Consider the following 13,451-nt stretch of genomic DNA (forward strand, 5'->3'; position numbering starts at 1 on the left):
GTGGGTGTTCGGCAGTCTGAGCAACGTCGCCTACTCACATAATTTCACTTCCTCTGAAATAATAAATGATCTAAATGCACCAGAGCTCTCCTGATCAGAACCACCTGGACCTGTGTGGCAACCATGTGCTATCCTGGCCTGGTGTATTTTTAGTTTGGGTTATAGAATAGAGTACACTCACCCTGTGGAGGTGGGGAGAGGTTTTTCGTTGGGGGGTGGGGTTGGGGGTTAGGTGATGCTTTTAGGCAAGGGATCTAGAGAGTTTTCAGTCAGTATGAGTCATACGCTGGCGTGTCTCATTCTGAAACAGCGAGGTGGGATCGCGCACCACATTTGTAACTGAAGCAAGTGGAAATGTGCCCAGTCATCTCAGGCCTTCTCTGTCCCCCTTTGATGTCTTATTTGTGGATTTCATGTAATTGTATGCAATTGTGCAGTCCTTTATCAGTCGGACCTGGGAGGAAGGGTGTGATAATAACACAGATATTCACAGGGGCCTGACACTGAAAATCAAAAACACTTTCATGCAAATTAAACATGAGCAGATTTTGCAACAGCCGAACCCAAGGCTAGGTTTCATGTCCAGGCAGCCCTATTGGGACAAGGGGGGGGGGGATCCCAAAGAATGTGAGAAGAATTTCCCATCATAAAGCAACTCGGGGCGGTGAAGCTTATGAATTGCTAGGCATAAGCCTTACTACTGAACAAACAGCTCTTCAAATGCTTATGCTGCTTCAGCGGCTCTGCTGTCACTTACCACACAGACGCATTTCTGAGAAGAACTACTGGCATGCTGTATGTTTGTGTCTATATGTTTTGATGAGAGGAGTATCCCTGAAATAATAAGCATTATTGCACTAACATCCTCAGCATGGGCTCAAATCCACTCCACTCCAATCGTTTACAAGCCGTCTTAGCAGTCTGTAATGCATCGGAAATGTTTAGGTACAGCAGTAACTACAAAAAATGCTTTGTTGTCTTGTAGTTTGAATTCAAGATCAAAAGGAACAACAATAGGACTTCTAGAAAAAGGGGACACTGTTTATGGCTTTTGTTTAATGCAGTGTGGTGTTGCATAGATATGGCTCTTGTAGCCAGAAACTTCCGTATAATTCGAATTCATTCTACTGATGCAACCTCTCTTCCTATTCAGTCTGACTTGGCCTGTTTAGCCTCCTGTGCCACATGCGGAATAATGGACACTTCCAGAGATTCTCTAAGCACGAAATGCTATGATCTCAGCCAGCCAACCGTTTCCAGTGACCTCACCGAGAACACATCCATAAACACACATTAATGAATGTGTATCAAATTTATTTGGATGGTCTCTATCCAAGCAAGTTTTACAGTTCCTTCCCATTGTACCAACAAAAGTCAACTTTCTATTTAAGACTCACACAGATGACCAATTCCAGTGCTTTGAGCAAATTTGTTTACTCTCCATTTTCTTTACAAGAATGTGTTGAAGGGGGGGGGGGGGGGGGGACATTAAGAAGGGAGCCTTTAACTATTATGTTATAGTAACCACATGACTACATTTAATTTGTGGAGAACTACAGAAATATGGGAAAGAAAAAAGACGTTAGGGTTTATAAGAGGCTGTATTGTGTCCAACCCCCTGCCGGGCTCATTAATCAACTTCCAAATCTTACTGTATGTTGCTTGCCCAAAGCCTGCCCACTTAAACAGTATATTCTCTTTTTAATGGTCAATTGAATGAAAATGAATGAAGGAGCGGCGCATAGAAATAAACCAAATTTGGTGCAGACACTGTAACTTGTTACACTGTGGAAGAACTGAATGAGATGATCTCCAGGGGGAAAAAAAACTAAAGAACAATTTGGTTATTTAGTGTGATTCACATCTGATTAAAACCTGATTACACTGTAATTACATATATAAGACTTCAATAGTATTTATTTAGAAGGCCTGTAGTGTACAGCATACCATGTAAGTGTTTGATGCTTTATGTAGATTTATCCAACTCAGTTGCTGATATACAGTTTGCATTTCATCAGCAAGCAGTTTTCCACTAGCATCCCAATGAAAAAAATCACTGAATTAGACAAAGTTTATAAGAGGTTGTGTCAGTGTTGCATTGTATGTCCATTAAATGAATAACACTTCATAAATCATCAGGGAAGATATGTAGACACTTGATTTTATATGAACCAGTGATGAAATAAAGCTATGCTGCATATCTAATTCCTTTGATAATTTACTTAGTTGTGGTTGGAAACTGGATTGCCACAAATCAAAATACATCAACCATTGTATGTGATTGGGCATGGTGCTGGGGAACATAAAAAACTCCTCCCACTTACTTTTAATTGGACGCCGCACCCGCGATCAAAATAGACACGCCTTCCACTATTCTTTTTTTCTAGTGCGCAAGGGAAAGTTACCCTTGCTGATCTGTGGTCAGTTTTCCCATAAGTAATTCTCAAACTATATTATTGAGGAGCAATTACAAAACTGGCCCGGGACCAGCATTGAGTTGACGCGTGGTGAGATCCAGAGAGTGAGCGAGCATGGAAAAGCTGAGGTCGGTGTAAAAGCGGACGGGATACACGTCTGCTCAGAAACTTCTGACTCTCTGTTATCCCTCATCTTGATGGGGTTGCATTTGGAAACCGTATTTTTTCTGATACAGTCTTTGCCAGACGTTTGAAGAATAATTATACTTCCTCTGATTTTGTGTCCGAATCTCACGGCGACCAGATCTTAGGGACCGTTCTTTTTGTAGCCAGATCATAGCTTGGAGTTGAAGCCGAGCTAAACCCGTCATCACACAAGTCTTCAAAATTTTCAGAGCCAGAACAAAACGGAATCGAACTACACAGTCTGTAGGAACGGGTTGGAGCGTATTGCAAACTTTGTTGCTCACTGTAAAGCCAACCGATATTGCGAATTCATTGAAATGAATGGGACACATTCTTTTTAGTGGCATACAACAAACTTTCGTTTTCAAAAGAAATAAGCTAAGTCTATTCACTTAACAGACGGACATAACACTGATAGTTTTTTTTCTAAGTCATGCTTTACGAGGGAAAATGGACCACGGTGAAGGCGTCATCTCTGGAGAGCTCTGGATGTGAGACCTACATCACATATTTACGCGCTTTTGTTTGTTTTCACGCGTCCCACTGAGGTGAGTTCCGTTTCAGTGTCACTTCAGCTGTCAAACTCATTACACTAGCCATTAACGTCCCTGTTGTATTTGACACAAAAAAGCTCATGTTTGTATCAATGGATACCCCCTTGTGATACGGCAAGATTCAATGATTTTAAGAAGGTCTTGAAAAACTCAGTGGACTCATGTCAATAATACACAATTCATAGGACCAAACGTTCCTGCTTACTTACACTGAAAAAAGGCCCAAATGGAAGAGCTAAGAGTTCAGGACTACGTGACTAAATTAGGTCATGACAATTGGAGTATGCAAACCTACACCCATATCTCAGAATGCATTGGCTTCTGACGGTTTTTCAAGGCATGTGACAGAAGAATCAATATTAGAGGGGCAATGGGTTGGATCATCCATAGGCTTGTCTGTTTTGTTGACAGAATTTAAAATGGATAAGAACAAATCAAGGAGCTCTTCAGATAGAGGACACCCTCAGTTTTAGCCATTGAGTACCACACTCCAGAACTTGCCTGTCTACCAAAAATCTTCACTGAATTTAGACCTGCTCATTTTGGGATTGGGACACACTTGCCATTGCTTCCTCTGCAGTGAAAATGGAATGATGCATGAAAAGGTTTCCCCCTTGTCAAGATGCTAAGGGATTCAATACTTTATCAGATCTCTCTCCCTCTCCCCATGTTTCCCTTTTGTTTGTGACCAAAAGTCCAGGAGTGCAGCTTAGGTCTCCCCTCGGACCTCAGTTGCCTGTGGATCGTTTTCTGGTGTCATGTGCCCAGAGATCTCTGTCATGTGGTTGCCTCTTATTTATATCGTCTCAAATAAATGTTGGGACAATGCACTCTCTGTAATTACTGAGATGCCCGATTTTCTCTGTGCATCTTACAGTAGGCCTTAAGAAAGCTGCATCCCATTTAACACTGGTATAGTCAACGTGTGTGTGTGTGTGTGTGTGTGTGCATGTGCGTGTGCGTGTGCGTGTGTGTTTTGGATTGTGTTTATTCCAAGCCCCAATGGCAGCATTCCTGTGCCTATGTGTCTCGCATATAGAAATCAGTAAACATTCAGTGATTTGAGGTGCTTAACTGCTGTCCTAGGCGGAAAAAAGCCATCCGTGTTTGAACGGAGAAAAGCAAGTGATTGTAGAGAAAGAAACAGATGATAAAGGAGAGCAGGCGGGTGGGGAGAATGCTGGTGAAAGTTCCTTTTTCGTACCTGTGGAGTCCTGGGGCGGAACTCAGAGTGGACTCCATCGCCTGTGTGTGTGAGAGAGAGTCGACAGGCCGCGGTGCAGTAGCTGCCTTTGAGCTGAGCTCGAGTCTGGAGTTTTGCCCAGGAGCATAAATACTCATACAGTGGGCCAACCACAAGCCGAAAGATTCTACCTAGCTTTCTCTCTTTCTCGCTCTAGTTCATATTCTTTCTCTTTCTCTCTTACATTCTCTCAATATCTCTCACACGCCCCCACTCTCTCTCTCTCCCTCTCTCTCTCTCTCTCTCTCTCTCTCTCTCTCTCTCTCTCTCTGGACCTGATCAAACGGCATGGCTAGCATACGGCTTTGATGCCCCTGTGTGATATACAGTAAGCTTTGTTGAAGCCCGCTGTGGATAGAGGCCTGTGAAGCCTCTATGATGATAGATGGTCACTTCGGGTCAGTCAATTTTCACGGCCATCATTTTCTTTTCTTTTTTTACTTCAAACTGGTCCGCAGTGGAAAGCAGAAAAACAAAAACAGACCTGAAACATGTCCCAGACTAGACAAAATGAGTCACTCTGTCCTTGAGCGTGCTGTGTATGGAGACAGTGAGTAGTACAGGGAATTCTGCCTTACAGAAATGTTTCAGTGTTTACACCGTGCACTGCTGGTGGACATATTTACGCCCTGGGGTGTTGTGTCATCCTGTCTGTTTTGGTGTTGTACCTATCTGTCTGTTAAGAATAGGTCCCTGTGTTTACATGGAGAAGCACCGGGAGTCCTGACTGCAGACAGGGGGCCCAAAAAAGCGTGGGTTTTGTGCTGTCATCAGGGTAGCATGTGTGCATTCATAATCAGAAGCACTGGGTTGTGTGCTCATTGATTTTCCAATGGATTAAAAGCTCACGGTACCCTTCTGAGAGAGAAAAAAAACCGCAGGGATAGACCCAGGGACTATTTATTAAAAAAAAAACAGTTTCATGCAAAGTAACCTTTCAAGCCATGGAAGTGCCAAAGAGCAATACAGCCATTTCAGCCAGACCAGCCACAGTGCAGCGCTCACACCAAAGGGTTTTCAGCAGCTCTGCACTGGATGGAAGCACTAGGCACATGCTAACTTCACAGGGGTTACCAGTACATTGTACATCTTAACTGTGTTGTAATACACAGCGCCCCTTCAAAGTGGTACCTGGGGTGGTTTTATCTCTCTCTTCCCTCCTTTTTGTGCATTATACTGCGTACAATGTAAAAGTCATGTGGCATAAGGAACTAACTCTTTGATGTGCCACTAAAGATGTTTACAGCGTTACCACAGTCTGATTTGGGTGCTCCAAAGAGCATGCAGACATATCTCTGTGATGCCAATGTTGAGGCTGCATTGATAATGGTGTAAAAGCATCCCTTTGGCCAAGTTACATAATCCTTATCCCCTGGCAATATGTTCATTTGAGTGTAGCCATCTTCCCATTAGTGATGGCCAAAGAGTGTTAAACCCCACTCAGCTGGGGTGCTCTCTAATAGGATAAGGGTGCACTTTAAGTCCTCATTAGGCATATAGGTCTTAAGGGTGGTCTACTCGTTTTGGGCAGAAGGCTAATCTTATCGCTTGCATAATCATTCTTAAAAGTCCTTTTTTTTCTTTCTAAAAACTAGTATTTATTTGCATCATCAGATCCTGGACTTTAGTGTAGTAGCGTGTTAGCCACTTAGGCTTCTTTGAGGACAGGGCTCATAATGTTGTTCGGGATTGTTGTGTGGGGTTTGCCCTGCACACATTAGTACTGGGAACGGCACTGCACAACACACCTCTCCACTCCACTCATGTCACACCTAGGAAGTCAACAAGTGCCATTTGTTTTCCAGCTGTTTGGAGAACACTGAGGCATTCTGCTCAATAAAGTTGTTGATGAGATGAGCTCAACCAGATCTTTTACTCAATCCGTCTCTTTCTCTCTCTCTCTCTCTCTCTCTCTCTCTCTCTCTCTGAATCATAGCAAGCCTCTTCAGCTGAGAACATTCAGGTCTGATGGCTGTGCTCCCATTACTTAATTCAATTTCTTCCACATGGCATTTAATTTGTCCATGAAAGGTTAATGATGGGCACCAAAGTCCCCAGGCAGTCAGTTGTCTTTTTTTGGGGGGGGAAACATGAGGGGGAAAGACACTGAAAATCTATGAAACTTTCTAGACTGTCTGGTGATATTGCAAACAGAAAAACAAACTTCTGTTTTGGAGAAACCTACTGGAGCACCATCAGGAAACGGAATCCTTTGGTCTTAAATTTAAATCTTTACTGCAGTTTGCCAAGTGACAAAATGCCACGGTGCTCTTTATTCGGCGTGTTTTCTGACCAAAATGCACTGCTGGCTGAAATTCAAGCTGACTCAGCGGCGGATCAACATAGCCAAATTCAAATGTGCCGTCTGGAATTAGTTTGAGGGCTTTAACTTTTCTTCAGGTTTTCGGAGAACCAGAAGTGGAGGTTCTCTCCTAAAAGTGTCAGGTGCCAGCTGTGGTCTAATCCATTTGTGTCAGGAAAAACTGCCTGGTGAAACAGGCGCCGATGAGAAGGTGGGATTGAATCTGTGAAACATCTGCCTGGCTCCTACGCACAGAGACTTGCCGTGTCCGCATTCTCCGCAGCACCTGCCTCATACGTCTAAACTTGCAGTTCATAAGCTTTTAAGTGCTTGTGGTAACCTTTAATTGATGGCAAGTGTAAGCGAGTAGATAATATGTTTAACTGTAAATACCCTTTGCCTCAGGGGCAACTATTTTGACTCCACCCTCACTTACCAGTATGTAGTGCCATTCAACATTGAGCTGAGAAAACAGAATGGTTTGTGTGTGTGTGTGTGTGTGTGTGTTTTGAAAACATAAACCAGGTCTATTCTGGCCAGTTGAGCCCGATGTTTGTTTCCGTTCCATTCATGGACTAGGTAGGATGGCTGGCTGAGTTAACAGGACCTGCAGTCAGATTCCTTCCTCGCGGCGAAGCAGAGTGTGGCAGGTTCGTGGAACCAAAGGGTTTTATCTTACGCAGAGGCTGTGTCACCGGGGAGTGGAGGGCCTGGGTCATATCACGGGGCCCGTAAGTGAAGCCTCTGCCGCGTCGAATATAAACTGGCCAGGAGCAACAGTGAACTCTCCACAAACTCCTTAAAGAGAGCAGTACTGACGTAAGTAATTATAATGGGGATTAGTATCTTTTGTTGTTACTGACAGGTTGGCCATGTTTGGTATAAATGCTCCAATGTAAACAAAGACACAGGATGTAAGATTTATCCAAAAAGGTTGAAAGTTAGCCAGCACAGTGGAAAGTGTAGAGATACACTCCAACTCGGGTTTTAATGGTAGAGTGGTCTGATGATTTAGTTCTTCTTGTACCTTCAGGTTGGCTTCTTGCTATGCTGTGCATTATACTGAGACAAATTGGACTGAATACATTGTATTCGATGCAACCTAGTTGTAATCAAAACAAAAACCAGTCTGACCACATCAGTCAGGTCACCAATCAGATCTCTGCACTTTCTGACATCCACTCTGTGGAGCTCTTTAATAACAGCCCTCGTAGGATTCATAACACTTCAGTGCTATCGTGTTGTAAAGACTTTCTCTCTGTGTCTGGAGTTGTCTTTGTGATCGTGGAAAAGGGGCCGCAGCCATTAACTTGTCAAAGCCCCGAGAGCTGAGGCTCACGGTGGTGGCTTCTGTGCCTTTGTATGCCGTTGATGGTGTCATTAGCATGAGAAGGTCCCAGTGGAAGTACCAGGGCTTTGTCTCGTCTCCCCCGGGGGGGGACATGAAGCCGCGAATGAGGCGTCAGTCTCACCTCTGACATCTGTGCGTTCCCCCCCCCCCCCCCCCCCCTCACACACAGACTCTCCCCCAGAAATACCCACTCACCCACCCCCTGCACGCCCTACCCTTCGCCTGCTCTCCAGTCACCTCCACTGGGTGCGTGCATTCACTTGCATGTGACTCGACTCAGTGGCCTTTTTCTTTTCCTGTCCTGGTCTCTTTGATCCCTGATGCCTCAAGATGAGCCTAGGCCTGGTACTCACATGTGACCACATCCCCTGTGAGAAGAACTTTAAGTCACGCGTCCTGTTATTTAGTTTTGTTCCATTTTAGAAACAGAGACAGGACACTCTGGGCCTGAGTCCTCTTCGGATGCTCTGCTGCAAGTTTATTTCATCCTCCTGCCACCCACACGACCGCAAGCCCTTGTCTTTTAGCCTGTGTTTACTGTCACTCCCACTGGGAGAATAACTGTCCCGACCAGTAGCCATATGGGAAAAAGATTTGTAAATGCAACATGATTGATACTAAGCTGACACTGGGAATTACAGTACAACTCAACATCTATTTATGATGAGGCTGTTGTTTTTGTTGTTGTTGTAGTATTCCAGCAACAGAACATATTTAGGCCACATAAATCTCACCCTCCACACCCCTCCCCCGACACCATCCATATGAAGGCCAAAGGAAAACAAACAAAGGAAGCATAAAAGTCAATCAAGCTCATTCACCCTCTAATGGAAAAAAGATAAGTGCCCGGAGGCTGGAGGCTACATATTATTTACGGCCCTAGCATGTTGGCACAGTGGGTGTGTTTGTGGCCGGTGCCGCAGCTAAGAGCCATTCTTCTTGCGTCCATCAACGGGGCGGCAATAGCAGGCAGGTGAAGCACAGGTGGGTGTGTTCGCACTGCCAGGATGGAGTTTTAAAAAAAAAAACTTGGCCCAAAACAGCCATCAGAGGCCCTGTGTGAGGTAAAGGCCATGTGTTGCCGTTCTGAACACGCCACACTGTTGGCGTTGTTGGCCATTGATCATACTGTTGTGGGGATGCTGTGCACGTGGTGAAACACTTTAGAGCCGCTGGTTAGATCACATAGGTCTTGATTTGTTTTAAAATCCAGATTGCTTTTTGGTGAGCTTTTAACTTGTAATCTTTTTGATCTGATTGTGGATAATAGCAATTGCGGTACTTTTTTCAGATTAAGTGCCAGTGAAACACACACTGCTTTTTTCAGCCAACACAATTCCCTCTCTCTCTCTCCCTCTCATGCTTTCCATTACTAATGTACTCTCTGCAACAAACTTCCCTGATACTCATCTCTGTGCCATGCAATGTCTAGGAGCTAAACTGAAGCAGGCATTCCGTAATCTTCTGCCATATGGCCTGTCAGAGGACTGTGTGTGTCTGTGTGTGTGTGTGTGTGTGTGTGTGTGTGTGTGTGTGTGTGTGGTGAGGGAAGGGGGTGGGGTCATCCAGCTGATCTTAAACAGAAAACAAAAGGTTCTGCACCAGTCCCCCCAGTGCGAGGGCCCCTCGTCGGATATCCTCTCCCTAGCCCTTGAGAACATAATTCTTCAGTCCCGTCAGCACCTTACTCCTCCCTCCCCCCTCCCCCTCCCGCGGCCCTGAGTGCCCATTGGTTCTCACTGTGTGGAGATTATTGAGTAGAGGAGCTAATTGTGCTCCTGTTGGCATCTGCCTCATGTTTTGAATCTCCCCTTTTCTCTCTCCTTCTTGATCCCAGGCTTGGAGGAGAGTTTGGCTTCAAGAGCAGAAGCTCTGAATAGCAGCATCTCTCAGCACCTGATGAGAGTTCATCAGTACTAAGGGCTGTCACACTAGAGGAGTGTTGAGTGTTGAAATCTGCCAGCCTGTCTGCGCTTGATGAGGGCTGATTCCCCCCAAACAGATTGCCCTTAAAGAGATTCCTGGAGGGGCCCACTGAACAAGTGTACTTGTGAGTGTGAGTATATGTGTGTGTGTGTGTGTGTGTATGTGTGTGTGTGTGTGTGTGTGTGTGTTTATTTATTTACTCTTAAATTGTCTTTTGCTGCTTGGCTGAGTTGGTTGGAGCCGGGTTCCAGGCCGCAGTGGCCGTGGGATCTAGGGGGCAGTGCTTTAATCCTGTCAGCTAGTAGCAGCCAGGAAGTCTGTGGGAAGACTGAGCACACTCCAATATAAATCAGTAAAGATATGCAAAAAGAAATACAGAGTTTACAACAGCATGGCAAGATGCATAAATAGGCTTGGATTTCTTTTTTTTTCCTTACACATAAAATGGCTGTCCTGCTTATAATGTGATTCGCTCCTGAATTTCTATCAGACACAGAACGTAAACGTCTAAATGAACGGATTTATTTCACATTGACTGCTTTGCCTAATACCAACTTATTGATCAACCCAAGTACAAATGTAAGTGAAGTTGCAAGTTGAGTGAGGTTCTGATATGTCAAGGGGTTGACCCCACCCCCCAATGGCTGATTACAGTATTGACAAAAAGATAAGCCCAGCTTTTTCCATCCCCACTCCCCAGCATGGGGAGAATCCCTCATTGTGCAGACCAGAAAAGAGGGCTTGCACTCGAGCTTGGCTGTAGAAGATTTTAATGCCCTGAGTGGGTGAACAGGGTGTCCGCTGAATGTATGAGACTGTTGTCCCCCCGCGAGCACTCACTCACTCACACACACTCACACACTCACACACACACACACACACACACTTTCATACACACACTGGTTATGTCAGCAGTCCAAGGATTCCGTTGTTCACAGGCTAGTCGGCCGTCAGTGACGCTCTTGCAGCTTGTCTACCTGGCTCTGTCCTGGACTGTGCCCTTCAGGAGCCAGCGGACCCAGACATGGGATACTTGTCATGACTTAGAAACATTCACTTACACACACGCGTACACAGACAAACACACACGTACACACACACACACACACACACACACACACACGTACACACACACACACACACGTACACACACACACACATACACACGCGCACACACACACACGCATACACACACACACACACACACACACACACACACACAAACACACACAAACCAACAAGAAACGTTAAATGCCCCCAGGTGCTGCCAGAGATAAAAGAAAAAGTGGCGCCTTAGTGAAAAGCAGTCACCAGTAACGTTTGTTTCACTGTCCCAGAACAACAAAAAACTAAAAGGCTGTTAAGGGTGCCAATTCATTCATTGGGTCTCGTTGACCCTGTGGGTTATGAAAGAGTAGAAGGTGAAAGGGTGTTTGTTTATATTTATTCTTTGTGAACAAAAGAGCCCTGTTTACTCTGCGGCACAAGCAAACAGTGTTGCACACAGTCTCTTTAGGTCACATACCAGTGTTGGGGAGCTCAAAGTGTCAGGAATATACAACAGGCTCCGACAGACAGAGCCCTCCACTGTGGCAGCAGCTCTTTGCTCTTCACAACACCTCCTCATTCTGCATTCTTGCACTTCTGTCCAGCGTTGCCATCCGCAGGAGTAATTCAAAGACAAAATGGCTTGTTTGAACCCCTTTGGAGAAGGAGTAGGAATTTAGCCCTAATTCTACCCCATTGTGGCACACCGGTGACAAGAACCTCGTATGAACTTGCATGTTTAGGGATCAGACTGTGTCTGCGTGTCTGGTCGGCTGGGCTCTGCGGAGATGCTGGCCAGTGGCCTTGGAGCCTCTCTTCTCCTCCGCAGGCCCCTGTAAGGACAGCAGGGCGATAGCAGGTAATTATGTCCGTTTGAGCGATCGCAAGACCCACTTCTGCCGCTCACATATTTTACGCCCCGCCGCACGGCCAGAGAAATGGCCCTGTCAAACTAATTAGGGGAACGAAAAACTGCACAAGAGGCCTGTTTGAAAGGCCACCAACACTCCAGCCACTGCCAGAAGAGTGGGCTGGTGATTGTAAAGGAAGAATAAAAGTGTGTGTGTGTGTGTGTGTGTGTGTGTGTGTGTGTGTGTGTGTGTGTGGTGGAGGGGGGGGGGGGGGTGGAGGATTGGCATTAATGAAGATCAAACTTTTGTTGATCCTCATCAAGGCTTTGGCTTCAGTTTGGGGGGTGTAGTGGGAGGAGAGCATGGATTTCTTTAGCATGAATTCATGAGGCTGGGTGAGGTCTGGTCTGCATTACGCTTTTATGGACTTCCCTCTGGTGTACAGACACACATGCACATGCACACGTTTCATATGCCGGAGCTTGGGAAAAGAAGGTATCATGCTGGCACACGGCCAGACAGACCCTTCACAACCTGGTCACAGGACGAACTCCAGAATCTTAGAGAAATCTTTTTACGCAGAAAAGAAGTGAGGATCTCTACTGGTTGATGAATGAATGCTGCTTGTGGGGAGGCCAGTGCCACGTAATGTGTTATTATCTGAGTGACAGACAGACAGACAGACAGACACACACATATATATATATATATATAGATATAGATAGATAGATAGATAGATAGGAAGAATGAGTAGAGAATGAGAAAAGAAGATAGAGAGATATGTGATATGTGCACTCTTGTATGTGTGATGTTGCGTGTGCTTGTGTGAGAGAGATAAATAGATCTCAGCTCTGGGCTAACTGGATGTGTTTTGGCCCTGGTCAGTAGTGCAGAACACCACAGTGACTCCCAGCACATACTCTTTTCCCTCCACGCTTGTGGTCCTGCAGCTATCTTCGGATTTGTTGCACAAACTGGAAAAATGTCAGTGGCCTGAAACCACTGGAGCCCAAGCAGCGTTCATCGTCCCCTCCCAGCCAGAAAGGGCTCTGCCCACCTCCAGGGTAGGTTGAAGCCTGGACTCCCACCCCCATACCCCCCCCCCCCCCCCCCCCCCCCCCCTCCACACACACACACACGCGAATATAAACATACACACACTTCTTCCCTTCTGTCGGCTCTCCTTGGTGTCTGCCCACCCCACCCCCTCTGATAAGCTCATGTTTTTCTTTCCCCTTTCTGTCTCTCTCCCTCACACATTCACTCATTCACTTATTATTTCATTCACTCCCTCTCGCTCTCCCTCGTACACACTCCACTCTCCTTCTTTCCTTCTCTCCTCAGTATAATACCTCTCTCTTTCTCCTTCCCTCCACCCCTCTTTGCTAACCTCAGAATGGTTTTGTGGGGGTCTCCCCCTCTCCCTAACCCTCCCCCCTCAGACACACCGAACAGGATTAGGGCTCAGTGCCATGAACAGATTGTGTGTGGTGCCCGGGCCATCTGCATTGGCAGCCCTCTGCTTTCCCCCAGACAGTACTACCCACTACCCACTACCCACCACACAACCCCCC

General features: G+C 45.8%; 1 protein-coding gene across 2 annotated transcripts in view; it reads left to right on the top strand.

The window, feature by feature from the left end:
* Positions 1–2,391: 2,391 nt before the first annotated feature.
* Positions 2,392–13,451, top strand: part of pdzd2 (PDZ domain containing 2) — a 77,841-nt gene continuing 66,781 nt past the window's right edge. For both annotated transcript variants that reach the window (XR_006152494.1, XM_031570678.1), the window contains exon 1: positions 2,392–3,151. The gene's annotated coding sequence lies outside the window, so the exon portion shown is untranslated. The remainder of the gene's footprint in view (positions 3,152–13,451) is intronic.

The sequence above is a fragment of the Clupea harengus genome, chromosome 7, assembly GCF_900700415.2.
Source record: "Clupea harengus chromosome 7, Ch_v2.0.2, whole genome shotgun sequence".
NCBI classification, from domain to species: Eukaryota; Metazoa; Chordata; class Actinopteri; order Clupeiformes; family Clupeidae; genus Clupea; species Clupea harengus.